This window comes from Danio rerio, chromosome 4, assembly GCF_052040795.2.
Source record: "Danio rerio strain M-AB ecotype USA chromosome 4, GRCz13ab, whole genome shotgun sequence".
In the NCBI taxonomy this organism is placed as follows: domain Eukaryota; kingdom Metazoa; phylum Chordata; class Actinopteri; order Cypriniformes; family Danionidae; genus Danio; species Danio rerio.
Genome location: NC_141024.2, coordinates 67955754 through 67969273, shown reverse-complemented (window position 1 = coordinate 67969273; position 13520 = coordinate 67955754). Strand labels below are relative to the sequence as shown.

The 13520-nt window shown below is 51.1% G+C and overlaps 1 protein-coding gene and 34 non-coding genes across 41 annotated transcripts in view; all 35 read left to right on the top strand.

The window, feature by feature from the left end:
- LOC147845236 (uncharacterized) overlaps positions 1-13520 on the top strand; it is a 934973-nt gene that overhangs the window by 663827 nt on the left and 257626 nt on the right. The window lies entirely within an intron of this gene.
- LOC141382873 (5S ribosomal RNA) lies at positions 24-142 on the top strand. The gene has a single exon (XR_015487775.1). It is a non-coding gene; the product is annotated as a 5S ribosomal RNA (ribosomal RNA).
- Positions 201-319, top strand: LOC141382872 (5S ribosomal RNA). Its single transcript, XR_015487774.1, has one exon. It is a non-coding gene; the product is annotated as a 5S ribosomal RNA (ribosomal RNA).
- Positions 378-496, top strand: LOC141382871 (5S ribosomal RNA). Its single transcript, XR_015487773.1, has one exon. It is a non-coding gene; the product is annotated as a 5S ribosomal RNA (ribosomal RNA).
- On the top strand, positions 555-673 carry LOC141382870 (5S ribosomal RNA). Its single transcript, XR_015487772.1, has one exon. It is a non-coding gene; the product is annotated as a 5S ribosomal RNA (ribosomal RNA).
- On the top strand, positions 732-850 carry LOC137493659 (5S ribosomal RNA). Its single transcript, XR_015487770.1, has one exon. It is a non-coding gene; the product is annotated as a 5S ribosomal RNA (ribosomal RNA).
- Positions 909-1027, top strand: LOC137494367 (5S ribosomal RNA). Its single transcript, XR_015487769.1, has one exon. It is a non-coding gene; the product is annotated as a 5S ribosomal RNA (ribosomal RNA).
- Positions 1086-1204, top strand: LOC141382869 (5S ribosomal RNA). Its single transcript, XR_015487768.1, has one exon. It is a non-coding gene; the product is annotated as a 5S ribosomal RNA (ribosomal RNA).
- Positions 1263-1381, top strand: LOC141383364 (5S ribosomal RNA). The gene has a single exon (XR_015488592.2). It is a non-coding gene; the product is annotated as a 5S ribosomal RNA (ribosomal RNA).
- On the top strand, positions 1440-1558 carry LOC137492703 (5S ribosomal RNA). The gene has a single exon (XR_015489243.2). It is a non-coding gene; the product is annotated as a 5S ribosomal RNA (ribosomal RNA).
- LOC137492704 (5S ribosomal RNA) lies at positions 1617-1735 on the top strand. Its single transcript, XR_015487767.1, has one exon. It is a non-coding gene; the product is annotated as a 5S ribosomal RNA (ribosomal RNA).
- On the top strand, positions 1794-1912 carry LOC137492706 (5S ribosomal RNA). Its single transcript, XR_015487766.1, has one exon. It is a non-coding gene; the product is annotated as a 5S ribosomal RNA (ribosomal RNA).
- Positions 1971-2089, top strand: LOC137492707 (5S ribosomal RNA). The gene has a single exon (XR_015487765.1). It is a non-coding gene; the product is annotated as a 5S ribosomal RNA (ribosomal RNA).
- Positions 2148-2266, top strand: LOC137492708 (5S ribosomal RNA). Its single transcript, XR_015487764.1, has one exon. It is a non-coding gene; the product is annotated as a 5S ribosomal RNA (ribosomal RNA).
- Positions 2325-2443, top strand: LOC137492709 (5S ribosomal RNA). Its single transcript, XR_015487763.1, has one exon. It is a non-coding gene; the product is annotated as a 5S ribosomal RNA (ribosomal RNA).
- On the top strand, positions 2502-2620 carry LOC137492710 (5S ribosomal RNA). Its single transcript, XR_015487762.1, has one exon. It is a non-coding gene; the product is annotated as a 5S ribosomal RNA (ribosomal RNA).
- Positions 2679-2797, top strand: LOC137492711 (5S ribosomal RNA). Its single transcript, XR_015487761.1, has one exon. It is a non-coding gene; the product is annotated as a 5S ribosomal RNA (ribosomal RNA).
- Positions 2856-2974, top strand: LOC137492712 (5S ribosomal RNA). Its single transcript, XR_015488083.2, has one exon. It is a non-coding gene; the product is annotated as a 5S ribosomal RNA (ribosomal RNA).
- Positions 3033-3151, top strand: LOC137492713 (5S ribosomal RNA). The gene has a single exon (XR_015487759.1). It is a non-coding gene; the product is annotated as a 5S ribosomal RNA (ribosomal RNA).
- On the top strand, positions 3210-3328 carry LOC137492714 (5S ribosomal RNA). The gene has a single exon (XR_015487758.1). It is a non-coding gene; the product is annotated as a 5S ribosomal RNA (ribosomal RNA).
- On the top strand, positions 3387-3505 carry LOC137492715 (5S ribosomal RNA). The gene has a single exon (XR_015488591.2). It is a non-coding gene; the product is annotated as a 5S ribosomal RNA (ribosomal RNA).
- Positions 3564-3682, top strand: LOC137492717 (5S ribosomal RNA). The gene has a single exon (XR_015487757.1). It is a non-coding gene; the product is annotated as a 5S ribosomal RNA (ribosomal RNA).
- LOC137492718 (5S ribosomal RNA) lies at positions 3741-3859 on the top strand. Its single transcript, XR_015487756.1, has one exon. It is a non-coding gene; the product is annotated as a 5S ribosomal RNA (ribosomal RNA).
- Positions 3918-4036, top strand: LOC137492719 (5S ribosomal RNA). Its single transcript, XR_015488059.2, has one exon. It is a non-coding gene; the product is annotated as a 5S ribosomal RNA (ribosomal RNA).
- LOC137492720 (5S ribosomal RNA) lies at positions 4095-4213 on the top strand. The gene has a single exon (XR_015487755.1). It is a non-coding gene; the product is annotated as a 5S ribosomal RNA (ribosomal RNA).
- Positions 4272-4390, top strand: LOC137492721 (5S ribosomal RNA). The gene has a single exon (XR_015487754.1). It is a non-coding gene; the product is annotated as a 5S ribosomal RNA (ribosomal RNA).
- On the top strand, positions 4449-4567 carry LOC137492722 (5S ribosomal RNA). Its single transcript, XR_015487753.1, has one exon. It is a non-coding gene; the product is annotated as a 5S ribosomal RNA (ribosomal RNA).
- On the top strand, positions 4626-4744 carry LOC137492723 (5S ribosomal RNA). Its single transcript, XR_015487751.1, has one exon. It is a non-coding gene; the product is annotated as a 5S ribosomal RNA (ribosomal RNA).
- Positions 4803-4921, top strand: LOC137492724 (5S ribosomal RNA). Its single transcript, XR_015487750.1, has one exon. It is a non-coding gene; the product is annotated as a 5S ribosomal RNA (ribosomal RNA).
- Positions 4980-5098, top strand: LOC137492725 (5S ribosomal RNA). The gene has a single exon (XR_015488082.2). It is a non-coding gene; the product is annotated as a 5S ribosomal RNA (ribosomal RNA).
- On the top strand, positions 5157-5275 carry LOC137493813 (5S ribosomal RNA). The gene has a single exon (XR_015485238.2). It is a non-coding gene; the product is annotated as a 5S ribosomal RNA (ribosomal RNA).
- LOC137493834 (5S ribosomal RNA) lies at positions 5335-5453 on the top strand. The gene has a single exon (XR_015488590.2). It is a non-coding gene; the product is annotated as a 5S ribosomal RNA (ribosomal RNA).
- Positions 5512-5630, top strand: LOC137492726 (5S ribosomal RNA). Its single transcript, XR_015487749.1, has one exon. It is a non-coding gene; the product is annotated as a 5S ribosomal RNA (ribosomal RNA).
- Positions 5690-5808, top strand: LOC137492728 (5S ribosomal RNA). The gene has a single exon (XR_015488514.2). It is a non-coding gene; the product is annotated as a 5S ribosomal RNA (ribosomal RNA).
- On the top strand, positions 5867-5985 carry LOC137492729 (5S ribosomal RNA). The gene has a single exon (XR_015487747.1). It is a non-coding gene; the product is annotated as a 5S ribosomal RNA (ribosomal RNA).

The following is a 13520-nucleotide window of genomic DNA, read 5'->3' as shown; positions in this document are numbered from 1 at the left end:
GCCAACGCTTGACAGCCTCTTTCGCTTACGGCCATACCACCCTGGAAATGCCCGATCTCATCTGAACTCGGAAGTAAAGCAGGGTCGGGCCTGGTTAGTACTTGGATGGGAGACCGCCTGGGAATACCAGGTGCTGTAAGCTTTTCGAAGTGCTTCATTTGGCAGCTGCTTTAAATAGCCAACGCTTGACAGCCTCTTTCGCTTACGGCCATACCACCCTGGAAATGCCCGATCTCATCTGAACTCGGAAGTAAAGCAGGGTCGGGCCTGGTTAGTACTTGGATGGGAGACCGCCTGGGAATACCAGGTGCTGTAAGCTTTTCGAAGTGCTTCATTTGGCAGCTGCTTTAAATAGCCAACGCTTGACAGCCTCTTTCGCTTACGGCCATACCACCCTGGAAATGCCCGATCTCATCTGAACTCGGAAGTAAAGCAGGGTCGGGCCTGGTTAGTACTTGGATGGGAGACCGCCTGGGAATACCAGGTGCTGTAAGCTTTTCGAAGTGCTTCATTTGGCAGCTGCTTTAAATAGCCAACGCTTGACAGCCTCTTTCGCTTACGGCCATACCACCCTGGAAATGCCCGATCTCATCTGAACTCGGAAGTAAAGCAGGGTCGGGCCTGGTTAGTACTTGGATGGGAGACCGCCTGGGAATACCAGGTGCTGTAAGCTTTTCGAAGTGCTTCATTTGGCAGCTGCTTTAAATAGCCAACGCTTGACAGCCTCTTTCGCTTACGGCCATACCACCCTGGAAATGCCCGATCTCATCTGAACTCGGAAGTAAAGCAGGGTCGGGCCTGGTTAGTACTTGGATGGGAGACCGCCTGGGAATACCAGGTGCTGTAAGCTTTTCGAAGTGCTTCATTTGGCAGCTGCTTTAAATAGCCAACGCTTGACAGCCTCTTTCGCTTACGGCCATACCACCCTGGAAATGCCCGATCTCATCTGAACTCGGAAGTAAAGCAGGGTCGGGCCTGGTTAGTACTTGGATGGGAGACCGCCTGGGAATACCAGGTGCTGTAAGCTTTTCGAAGTGCTTCATTTGGCAGCTGCTTTAAATAGCCAACGCTTGACAGCCTCTTTCGCTTACGGCCATACCACCCTGGAAATGCCCGATCTCATCTGAACTCGGAAGTAAAGCAGGGTCGGGCCTGGTTAGTACTTGGATGGGAGACCGCCTGGGAATACCAGGTGCTGTAAGCTTTTCGAAGTGCTTCATTTGGCAGCTGCTTTAAATAGCCAACGCTTGACAGCCTCTTTCGCTTACGGCCATACCACCCTGGAAATGCCCGATCTCATCTGAACTCGGAAGTAAAGCAGGGTCGGGCCTGGTTAGTACTTGGATGGGAGACCGCCTGGGAATACCAGGTGCTGTAAGCTTTTCGAAGTGCTTCATTTGGCAGCTGCTTTAAATAGCCAACGCTTGACAGCCTCTTTCGCTTACGGCCATACCACCCTGGAAATGCCCGATCTCATCTGAACTCGGAAGTAAAGCAGGGTCGGGCCTGGTTAGTACTTGGATGGGAGACCGCCTGGGAATACCAGGTGCTGTAAGCTTTTCGAAGTGCTTCATTTGGCAGCTGCTTTAAATAGCCAACGCTTGACAGCCTCTTTCGCTTACGGCCATACCACCCTGGAAATGCCCGATCTCATCTGAACTCGGAAGTAAAGCAGGGTCGGGCCTGGTTAGTACTTGGATGGGAGACCGCCTGGGAATACCAGGTGCTGTAAGCTTTTCGAAGTGCTTCATTTGGCAGCTGCTTTAAATAGCCAACGCTTGACAGCCTCTTTCGCTTACGGCCATACCACCCTGGAAATGCCCGATCTCATCTGAACTCGGAAGTAAAGCAGGGTCGGGCCTGGTTAGTACTTGGATGGGAGACCGCCTGGGAATACCAGGTGCTGTAAGCTTTTCGAAGTGCTTCATTTGGCAGCTGCTTTAAATAGCCAACGCTTGACAGCCTCTTTCGCTTACGGCCATACCACCCTGGAAATGCCCGATCTCATCTGAACTCGGAAGTAAAGCAGGGTCGGGCCTGGTTAGTACTTGGATGGGAGACCGCCTGGGAATACCAGGTGCTGTAAGCTTTTCGAAGTGCTTCATTTGGCAGCTGCTTTAAATAGCCAACGCTTGACAGCCTCTTTCGCTTACGGCCATACCACCCTGGAAATGCCCGATCTCATCTGAACTCGGAAGTAAAGCAGGGTCGGGCCTGGTTAGTACTTGGATGGGAGACCGCCTGGGAATACCAGGTGCTGTAAGCTTTTCGAAGTGCTTCATTTGGCAGCTGCTTTAAATAGCCAACGCTTGACAGCCTCTTTCGCTTACGGCCATACCACCCTGGAAATGCCCGATCTCATCTGAACTCGGAAGTAAAGCAGGGTCGGGCCTGGTTAGTACTTGGATGGGAGACCGCCTGGGAATACCAGGTGCTGTAAGCTTTTCGAAGTGCTTCATTTGGCAGCTGCTTTAAATAGCCAACGCTTGACAGCCTCTTTCGCTTACGGCCATACCACCCTGGAAATGCCCGATCTCATCTGAACTCGGAAGTAAAGCAGGGTCGGGCCTGGTTAGTACTTGGATGGGAGACCGCCTGGGAATACCAGGTGCTGTAAGCTTTTCGAAGTGCTTCATTTGGCAGCTGCTTTAAATAGCCAACGCTTGACAGCCTCTTTCGCTTACGGCCATACCACCCTGGAAATGCCCGATCTCATCTGAACTCGGAAGTAAAGCAGGGTCGGGCCTGGTTAGTACTTGGATGGGAGACCGCCTGGGAATACCAGGTGCTGTAAGCTTTTCGAAGTGCTTCATTTGGCAGCTGCTTTAAATAGCCAACGCTTGACAGCCTCTTTCGCTTACGGCCATACCACCCTGGAAATGCCCGATCTCATCTGAACTCGGAAGTAAAGCAGGGTCGGGCCTGGTTAGTACTTGGATGGGAGACCGCCTGGGAATACCAGGTGCTGTAAGCTTTTCGAAGTGCTTCATTTGGCAGCTGCTTTAAATAGCCAACGCTTGACAGCCTCTTTCGCTTACGGCCATACCACCCTGGAAATGCCCGATCTCATCTGAACTCGGAAGTAAAGCAGGGTCGGGCCTGGTTAGTACTTGGATGGGAGACCGCCTGGGAATACCAGGTGCTGTAAGCTTTTCGAAGTGCTTCATTTGGCAGCTGCTTTAAATAGCCAACGCTTGACAGCCTCTTTCGCTTACGGCCATACCACCCTGGAAATGCCCGATCTCATCTGAACTCGGAAGTAAAGCAGGGTCGGGCCTGGTTAGTACTTGGATGGGAGACCGCCTGGGAATACCAGGTGCTGTAAGCTTTTCGAAGTGCTTCATTTGGCAGCTGCTTTAAATAGCCAACGCTTGACAGCCTCTTTCGCTTACGGCCATACCACCCTGGAAATGCCCGATCTCATCTGAACTCGGAAGTAAAGCAGGGTCGGGCCTGGTTAGTACTTGGATGGGAGACCGCCTGGGAATACCAGGTGCTGTAAGCTTTTCGAAGTGCTTCATTTGGCAGCTGCTTTAAATAGCCAACGCTTGACAGCCTCTTTCGCTTACGGCCATACCACCCTGGAAATGCCCGATCTCATCTGAACTCGGAAGTAAAGCAGGGTCGGGCCTGGTTAGTACTTGGATGGGAGACCGCCTGGGAATACCAGGTGCTGTAAGCTTTTCGAAGTGCTTCATTTGGCAGCTGCTTTAAATAGCCAACGCTTGACAGCCTCTTTCGCTTACGGCCATACCACCCTGGAAATGCCCGATCTCATCTGAACTCGGAAGTAAAGCAGGGTCGGGCCTGGTTAGTACTTGGATGGGAGACCGCCTGGGAATACCAGGTGCTGTAAGCTTTTCGAAGTGCTTCATTTGGCAGCTGCTTTAAATAGCCAACGCTTGACAGCCTCTTTCGCTTACGGCCATACCACCCTGGAAATGCCCGATCTCATCTGAACTCGGAAGTAAAGCAGGGTCGGGCCTGGTTAGTACTTGGATGGGAGACCGCCTGGGAATACCAGGTGCTGTAAGCTTTTCGAAGTGCTTCATTTGGCAGCTGCTTTAAATAGCCAACGCTTGACAGCCTCTTTCGCTTACGGCCATACCACCCTGGAAATGCCCGATCTCATCTGAACTCGGAAGTAAAGCAGGGTCGGGCCTGGTTAGTACTTGGATGGGAGACCGCCTGGGAATACCAGGTGCTGTAAGCTTTTCGAAGTGCTTCATTTGGCAGCTGCTTTAAATAGCCAACGCTTGACAGCCTCTTTCGCTTACGGCCATACCACCCTGGAAATGCCCGATCTCATCTGAACTCGGAAGTAAAGCAGGGTCGGGCCTGGTTAGTACTTGGATGGGAGACCGCCTGGGAATACCAGGTGCTGTAAGCTTTTCGAAGTGCTTCATTTGGCAGCTGCTTTAAATAGCCAACGCTTGACAGCCTCTTTCGCTTACGGCCATACCACCCTGGAAATGCCCGATCTCATCTGAACTCGGAAGTAAAGCAGGGTCGGGCCTGGTTAGTACTTGGATGGGAGACCGCCTGGGAATACCAGGTGCTGTAAGCTTTTCGAAGTGCTTCATTTGGCAGCTGCTTTAAATAGCCAACGCTTGACAGCCTCTTTCGCTTACGGCCATACCACCCTGGAAATGCCCGATCTCATCTGAACTCGGAAGTAAAGCAGGGTCGGGCCTGGTTAGTACTTGGATGGGAGACCGCCTGGGAATACCAGGTGCTGTAAGCTTTTCGAAGTGCTTCATTTGGCAGCTGCTTTAAATAGCCAACGCTTGACAGCCTCTTTCGCTTACGGCCATACCACCCTGGAAATGCCCGATCTCATCTGAACTCGGAAGTAAAGCAGGGTCGGGCCTGGTTAGTACTTGGATGGGAGACCGCCTGGGAATACCAGGTGCTGTAAGCTTTTCGAAGTGCTTCATTTGGCAGCTGCTTTAAATAGCCAACGCTTGACAGCCTCTTTCGCTTACGGCCATACCACCCTGGAAATGCCCGATCTCATCTGAACTCGGAAGTAAAGCAGGGTCGGGCCTGGTTAGTACTTGGATGGGAGACCGCCTGGGAATACCAGGTGCTGTAAGCTTTTCGAAGTGCTTCATTTGGCAGCTGCTTTAAATAGCCAACGCTTGACAGCCTCTTTCGCTTACGGCCATACCACCCTGGAAATGCCCGATCTCATCTGAACTCGGAAGTAAAGCAGGGTCGGGCCTGGTTAGTACTTGGATGGGAGACCGCCTGGGAATACCAGGTGCTGTAAGCTTTTTCGAAGTGCTTCATTTGGCAGCTGCTTTAAATAGCCAACGCTTGACAGCCTCTTTCGCTTACGGCCATACCACCCTGGAAATGCCCGATCTCATCTGAACTCGGAAGTAAAGCAGGGTCGGGCCTGGTTAGTACTTGGATGGGAGACCGCCTGGGAATACCAGGTGCTGTAAGCTTTTCGAAGTGCTTCATTTGGCAGCTGCTTTAAATAGCCAACGCTTGACAGCCTCTTTCGCTTACGGCCATACCACCCTGGAAATGCCCGATCTCATCTGAACTCGGAAGTAAAGCAGGGTCGGGCCTGGTTAGTACTTGGATGGGAGACCGCCTGGGAATACCAGGTGCTGTAAGCTTTTTCGAAGTGCTTCATTTGGCAGCTGCTTTAAATAGCCAACGCTTGACAGCCTCTTTCGCTTACGGCCATACCACCCTGGAAATGCCTGATCTCATCTGAACTCGGAAGTAAAGCAGGGTCGGGCCTGGTTAGTACTTGGATGGGAGACCGCCTGGGAATACCAGGTGCTGTAAGCTTTTCGAAGTGCTTCATTTGGCAGCTGCTTTAAATAGCCAACGCTTGACAGCCTCTTTCGCTTACGGCCATACCACCCTGGAAATGCCCGATCTCATCTGAACTCGGAAGTAAAGCAGGGTCGGGCCTGGTTAGTACTTGGATGGGAGACCGCCTGGGAATACCAGGTGCTGTAAGCTTTTCGAAGTGCTTGCTGATAGACTTCCCCGTGTCACAGCTTCGCTGCCATTATTTTTTCTCGCCTTCAAGGGCATTGTTTCTGTCGATGCTGTGTCGATGCCAGCTGAGCTGCGTCCTTCCCTGGTGCTGCGCCTGTTTTAAATAGCTGTCTTAAGCTGTTGGTGTGCTATAAAAAAAAAAAAAAAAAAAGTCAGTTTCCACCGGGGGTCTCATTATTTACCTCGAAGGGCAGGGATTTTTCTTCCAGCAGTCTGGTGTCAGCGGCTGGCTACCAGGCTGGCCTTGGAGATCAGTCTGCCTTCTTTCACCTGCTTGGTTCTCACCTCGTGCACCACAATGTGCCAGCATATTCTGTGAAAGAGAGCTTAAAATCTGCTGTGTACCAAGCTCGGATTCCCACTGGCTCGTTGAGAAAAAAGAAGTTCTCTAGATCCACTTAGCCTTTCCATATACCCTAGGAACGCCTTGATCAATCCTAAAAACTTTCTATTCAGGGACCATAGAAAGCGTATTGACTCAATGTATCTCAATGTGGTATGGAAACAGCTCAAATCAGGACCGCAAAGCACTTCAAAGAGTTGTGCGATTAGCTGAGCGCATCTCAATGTCTGCTCTCCCCTCCTAGCAGGACATCCATCTCAAACGCTGGAAAAATAGAACTGTTAAAATCTGTAAGGACTTAAATCACCCTGGTAATTACCTATCCACTTTGCTTCCATCTGGTAAGCTTTTCCGTAGCTTGATGGCAAAAACTGAGAGACTTAGGAGGAGCTTCTTTCCCCAGGCCATCAGGCTTTTAAATTCTAACCCGGTGTTATACATCACTTGACTCTACGTATATATCACTGTATTAGTCATATCTATAAGCTACCTCATATTGCTGCTATTCTTATTACTTTGTATAATTTTATCATTATTTTTTGCACATATTTTTCTTATTATTATTTACATTTTGTTTATCTATACTTGCACTGTCTCTGGAGCGGACCTGACCTTCATTCACTGCTGGTCATACTTTGTATTATTATTTATGTGACAAATAAAACTCTTGACTTGACTTGATTCTCCTCAGTTTGGATGAGACGTTTTGCAGACGGCCAGTGAACTCGCTTTCCAGTTTATAACCCTCAATCTCTTCCAAGAGCAGGTCTGCAGAAATGGGACGAAAGTCTAAAGTCTGCCCTGATGATATACCCCCACCAGCCCAACAGAAAAGTGCCATAACTATACTCAACTCAGGGCGGGAACATGGTCCGGGTAGGAGTACTTTTGTGAGACGTAGGCTTCCAGAGGTCTGGGGGGTGTAGGATCTTTGGCCACCCCTTGCCTGGGGGCCGGGTCGGGGAAGTGGTGCCGGCTGAGCAGGAGACTACCTTCTCCTCCTCTTCCCCCCCCACCAGCTTGCTGAGATCTTTGAGCTGGGACTGCATGCACTCTGTAGTAAGCATGCAGCAAGGTTCAGCACACAGACGCTCGGCTTCTGGGCCAACTGGTTCCCAATCATCGTCTTCCGACCACGGTAACCGAGACACCACAGGAACCGCCCATTAATTCGATTGCAACCACGCAACTACTCCTGAGCAACAACTCCTGAGTCACTTTTCGATGCTTTGCTCTTCCCATGGCCTCTTTCCGGCCAGAGGCAGAGAGCTCTGTGTGCTGCTTCAGGTGTCTGTCTAGACGGGCCGGTGTTCTGCAACAGCTGGGCACCCGGCACAGCATCTTACGTGTGTCCTTATTGCCAGCGCTGAGCGAGAGCAAAAGCCTCTTCTCTTCCGAGTTTGTCACCTTGTCAACCGCTAACAGGTGCGACAAGAGCCGGCTGTAGACTGAAGCAGAGCGTACATTCAGCCATGACCATCCAAGATCAATGCTGCAGGGAAAGACTTACACACTGAGGGGAATGGTTTAAAAGGAGGCGGCAGAGGCATCCACTTCCGAGTCATGACGCTGGTGACACTTCTTAAAGGGGAAAACATCCACCCCTGAACCAGGGGTATAAACCGATACCTTCAAGATCCCCTTGGTCCAATGCATGGATAAGCTGTAACTACTTTTGGGGGATTTCCCCATTCCTCTTTCAAAGGAACCATGTGTGTCCAAGGAACAACGCACCGTTTGGGCAGCTTTACTGCGCCAGCCGTCGGAGCTTTTACACAGCCTTTTTCTTTCTCTTTCCCACAAAGGGATGGTATGAGCCCCATCGAACACGCACTATTTTGGCAGCTTTACTGTGCCAGCCATGGGAGCTTTTGCACAGCTTTTTTTCCTTCTCTTTCCCACAAAGGGATGGTATGAGCCCTATCGAACACGCACCGTTTTGGGCAGCTTTACTGCACCAGCCGCTGAAGCTTGAGCACTGCTTTTCCTTTTTCAAAGGGTTTAGTAGAACCCCACCAAACACACACACCTTTTTGGGCAGCTTTACTGCGCCAGCCATGGGAGCTTTTGCACGGCTTTTCCCTTTTTCAAAAAGAATCGTAGAACCTGATCGAACATGCACTTTTTCAGGACATTTAGTGGGCGTCATTGTGCCCACCAGTCATTAGACCAGCCATCTTCCAACTGGACCATGATAGCTCGCTAGAAAGACCAACAATCCCACAAACTGGCCTAGTCGTTCCAGACGCTTGCTAGAAAGACCCACCACCCTGCAAACTCACTGAACTAGCTCTCACTTGACCAAAGCTTGCCCGGGGACCCACACCCTTCCCAGGGAGCCAGGGTCCACGTTAGGGGGGCTGGAACCACTGAGCTCAATATCCCACAAATCACACCCCTTCTGCCTAGGGACCCACACCCTTTCTGGGGCCATCGCCAGCCCCACAGGGTTCTCTTGATTGACACCTGTTCTCCAGCAGTGCCCAAGCACCCCACTTTTAAGCCCGGGAATATGGACTTAGAGAAAAAGCATGTGCTAGTTGTTCTGTTGGTGACCCACCTGGCTCTGGGGCACCACCCTCTCCACCACGTTAATATACTGTGGTTCAGACAGCAGGGGTGCACCAGCCTTTCCAAGTTCCACTACCTATGGCAGTGCTCAAATTTTGAGGTGGCTGGGGTGCACCAATGACGCGTAGTTCTAGCAACAGATAATATAGGAGTTCTGTGTTAACCTTGCTCGGTTGGCAGGGTTCGAACGTGTTTGCTGGGGCAGCTAGTCTACGTACAGACCCCTTGGTTCTTTCCCAACCATGCCGGGATGCACGACTAAATGCTCGCCAGAAACGGATGCAACTGCTCGGGCAGATGGCTTGGCCATAGACCCCTGCTTCTTTCCCATTGAGCCAGGATGCGCAACCAAAGGCTCGCGGGAAACAGATGCACCTGCTTGGGCAGATCAGCCTGGTTATAGCTCTCCTGGTTCTTTCCTATTTTGCCAGAACGCACAGCTAAAGGCTCGCAGGAAACAGACACAGCTGCTCAGGCAGACGGCTTGGTCATTGATCCCCTGCTTTTTTGCCATTGAGCCAGGACCCACGGCTGACGGCTTGCAAGAAACAGACACACTTACTTGGGCAGACCAGCCTGCCCTTAGACCACCTACTTTTTTCCCTTGTGCCAGGACGCGCGGTCAAAGGCTAGCGGGAAATGGATGCACCTGCTCGGTCAGACCAGCCTGGCCTTAGAGCCCCTGCTTTTTTCCCAATCGTGCCAAGAGGTGCGGCCGAAGGCTCACGGGAAATGGACACACCTGTTCAGGCAGACCAGCCTGGCCTTAGAACCCCCTGGTTTGTTTAACCGCACAATTATCAACAAACAAAGTCCACAATTTCACGCCGTCCCCAAAATCCTGATGGCAGGTCAGAGGCATTTGGCATCAGGCACGTACTTCCAGGCGCAGGACATCTCGACAGGTTGGTCAGGAAAGATTGTTTCCCACCGGCAGTGGTGGAAAGAGTACTGAGAAAGCATACTTAAGTAAAAGTACCATTACTTGCATAAAAAAATATAGTGAGAGTAGAGTAAATGTACCTGTTGTAAATATTACTCAAAGTAGGAGTAAAAAGTAGCTCTTTTAAAAGTACTCATGAGTAGTGAATACTGAGTATTATGCTGTTATAAGTTGATACATTTACATGTAATTTGTTGATGTGTGTAAGCCTAACATTCTGTAGAAAAGCAAACGCATAAAACTTGTCTTCGATGTTCATCGTGCTCTGAATGAGCGTTATAACTGTAGTGTAGCGTGTAACTGCTTCATTCTGGAGGGTTAAAAAAAAAAACAGACTCGTCTCTGGGAGTCGATTCTTGTCTTCAAGTCAATTCCAGCACAATGTCCATTGAGGAATAGATACGTTGGAATATTTTGGAGTCGACACTCTAATCCCTAAGCAACGGCACTCAATCTGGCTGTCAACAAAGCTGCTCATGCGGCTGCTTTCGCCAATTTCAGGTAAGTTTAGTCCTTAAAAGTACTTGAATATTACATACAGCTGTTCCCGACTCTTTTCTTACTGGTAATTGACATTTGTGTTGAATATTTATTTTATAGTGATGGTTAGAGTGTGTAAAAACTCTGTTAGCGCCTTGGCATAGTAATGGGCTTTTGTTTATAAAATTTTTAGCTTTTAATGACAATGTTTTGTTATCAATGTTTATTAGGAGGTCGTGTAGTAAATAGCCTAAAATATCTACTGTACTGTCAAACACGAATTGAAACCCCTTGTGGAAAAACAGCTTAAACCTGCCAACCAGTTTAGACAATTTTAAGCTGTGTTTTTCAGCAGGAACATTAGTACATACTTTCACTGTAACGTCAAACTAATACAGCTTTTAAAAAGTACTTTGTGATTTCAGGACTGACACAATTACCCTCACAACAGAATAGAAGAGATTTCTAAAAACCTGATGGGAACTAGCTGATCACAGAGATGGAGGAAACATGGGTAATACAAGAAAACTTATTAAACAAAAATGTTTGATTAGTGTGTTAAGGCGCATTGTTGGTGCGCTGCTATTTTGAGTAAAAAAAGTTTAAAAAATTTGTAAAAAAATTCAATTTGGTATACGACATGCATTTTTTCTGTTTGGAATAGAACACTCATTTGAGGGATGGTGGGTCTCTAGCACGACAAAGTCAGTTTGAGGGGGATGGTGGGTCTCTAGCACGACAAAGTCAATTTGAGGGAATGGTGGGTCACTAGCACTACAAAAGTCAGTTTGAGGGGGATGGTGGGTCTCTAGCACGACAAAGTCAGTTTGAGGGGGATGGTGGGTCTCTAGCACGACAAAGTCAGTTTGAGGGGATGGTGGGTCACTAGCACGACAAAGTCAGTTTGAGGGGGATGGTGGGTCTCTAGCATGACAAAGTCTGTTTGAGGGGATGGTGGGTCACTAGCATGACAAACTCAGTTTGCGGGGGATGGTGGGTCTCTAGCACGACAAAGTCAGTTTGAGGAGGATGGTGGGTCTCTAGCACGACAAAGTCAGTTTGAGGGGGATGGTGGGTCTCTAGCATGACAAAATCAGTTTGAGGGGATGGTGGGTCACTAGCACGACAAAGTCAGTTTGAGGGGGATGGTGGGTCTTTGGAACAACCGCTGGCAAACTTATGGATGCGATCACCGGGGAAGTTGGTTAGACCCAGGCCCAAGCCCACCATGACCTTCCCGAATAGAGACCACCTTTCTCAGCATGTCCCCCGCCTGGAAATGCATGCGCGACGCTGGGGTTCTCTGACCTGCCGTTATAATTTTGGCTTTAGCTGTTAAACGAAACAGGGGTCTAAGGGCAGGCCAGCAGCCCCCAGAGGCGCACCCGGGCAAGGCAGGTGCGCGCTATGACCCTTGTGCAGGCAAGGAACCAGGGTCCAAAGGTATCAAACGCTGCCAGGTAGAAGTGCCCGAGCCCGGGCAAGGCAGGTGCGTGCTATGACCCTTGTGCAGGCAAGGAACCAGGGGCAAAAGGCATCAAACGTAGCCCCAGGTAGGAGTACCCGAGCCTGGGCAAGGCAGGTGCGCACTATGACCCTGGTGCAGGTGAAGAACCAGGGCCAAAAGGCATCAAACGCAGCCCCAGGTAGGAGTGCCTAAGCCTGGGCAAGGCAGGTGCGTGCTATGACCCTGGTGCAGGCGAGGAACCAGGGTCCAAAGGCATCAAACGCAGCCCCAGGTCGGAGTGCCCGAGCCCAGGCAAGACAGGTGCGTGCTGTGTGGCCCCTGTAGGGTTACCAGTGGCACCGTTTATGCATATGGCTTAAGCTCCGGCGGGAACTCGTTCTGTCTGTGGAACGGCAGGTGGAAACAATGCGCTTTTCGGTGGAGTTAATGAAACCCAGGCCCCAGCTCACCAAGCCATTGCTGAAATGAGCTTTCTCGGCATGTCCCGCGCCTGGAGATGCATGTGCAATGCTGAGTTTCTCTGACCTGCCGCTCTGTTTTCGGTGAAGGTGAAAAAAACGAGACTTGGAATAATTTTGGCTTTACCGGTTGAATAAACCAGGGGTCTAAGGGCAGGCCAGCAGCCCCAGGAGGCGTGTCCGTACCCGGGCAAGGCAGGTGTGCACGCGTCACGGAGTCAGGAGCCCATTGCTGAGCTGTCAAGCCGCGCACGAGCGCGACCGTTTCCCCTCAGGCTAGCCCGTGCGCGTTCTGGCGCCAAAGCCGGTTGGGTCACCAGCAGCACATCTGTCTTGCCCGTGCTCTATGGGAAAGTCAGTGTCCCTGCTGGCGATCAGGAGTCAAATCTAGAGGGTCTTTGGGGACCGGCGCTTGCTCCCGGAGAGTGGGGGGTCCCTGGGCAGAGCGTGTGACATGGGGCCTTGGAGGCCAGTGGCTCCAGCATTGGTCACCAGCGGCACCATTTATGCATCTGGAGTGAGAAAGTTCCAAAAGAGAAAACGTGCCAGCAGGTGCTCACAGGGGGCGTTGATTAGACCAAGGCCCAAGCCCACCAAGTCATGTCCGACAAGAGACCACCCTTCCCGGGTTACCAGTGGGGACGTCCCGCGCCTGGAGATATTTGCCCGATGCCAAAATTCTCTGACCTGCCGTCAGGTTTTCAGGGAACGTGAGAAATCCCGGACTTAGTTTCTGACAGTCTTGCTGCTGAACCCCTCTGATACTGAGCGATAGGAGCTCGTGTGACGCCCCAGGGGTTAGGCCCCCACCCCGGCCCCCAAGCACCAATGGGTCAGCCTCTATGGGTGTGGTTGTTTCCTCCCTGTCCAGGGCATGCTTTCAGGGAGGTGTGGGGGTGTCCCTCCGCACACAACTTCCCCCCCTTCCCGCCTCTATCCGTGGGTGAGGATTCAGATGGCCCGTCTGGCTTTGACCCAGAGCATGTCTGCCGCTCAGCCCGCCAGCTCGCCCCCCTGGACACCCCCCTCCCCCTTGAGTCGTAACAAGAGAGGCATTGAACCAAATGGATCTCGTAGGCATCGGTTTCCACCCCGCGGGGGGGGGGGGGGTGTCTTTCCCCTTTAAGAGAAAGATCCATGACGCAAAAATGGACGCCGGCTCCGCCCTCTTTTGAACCGCTGCACGTGGCGTGTGGGTCTCTTTCCCCTTCAGCCTTGGTCTTGCATGGTCAT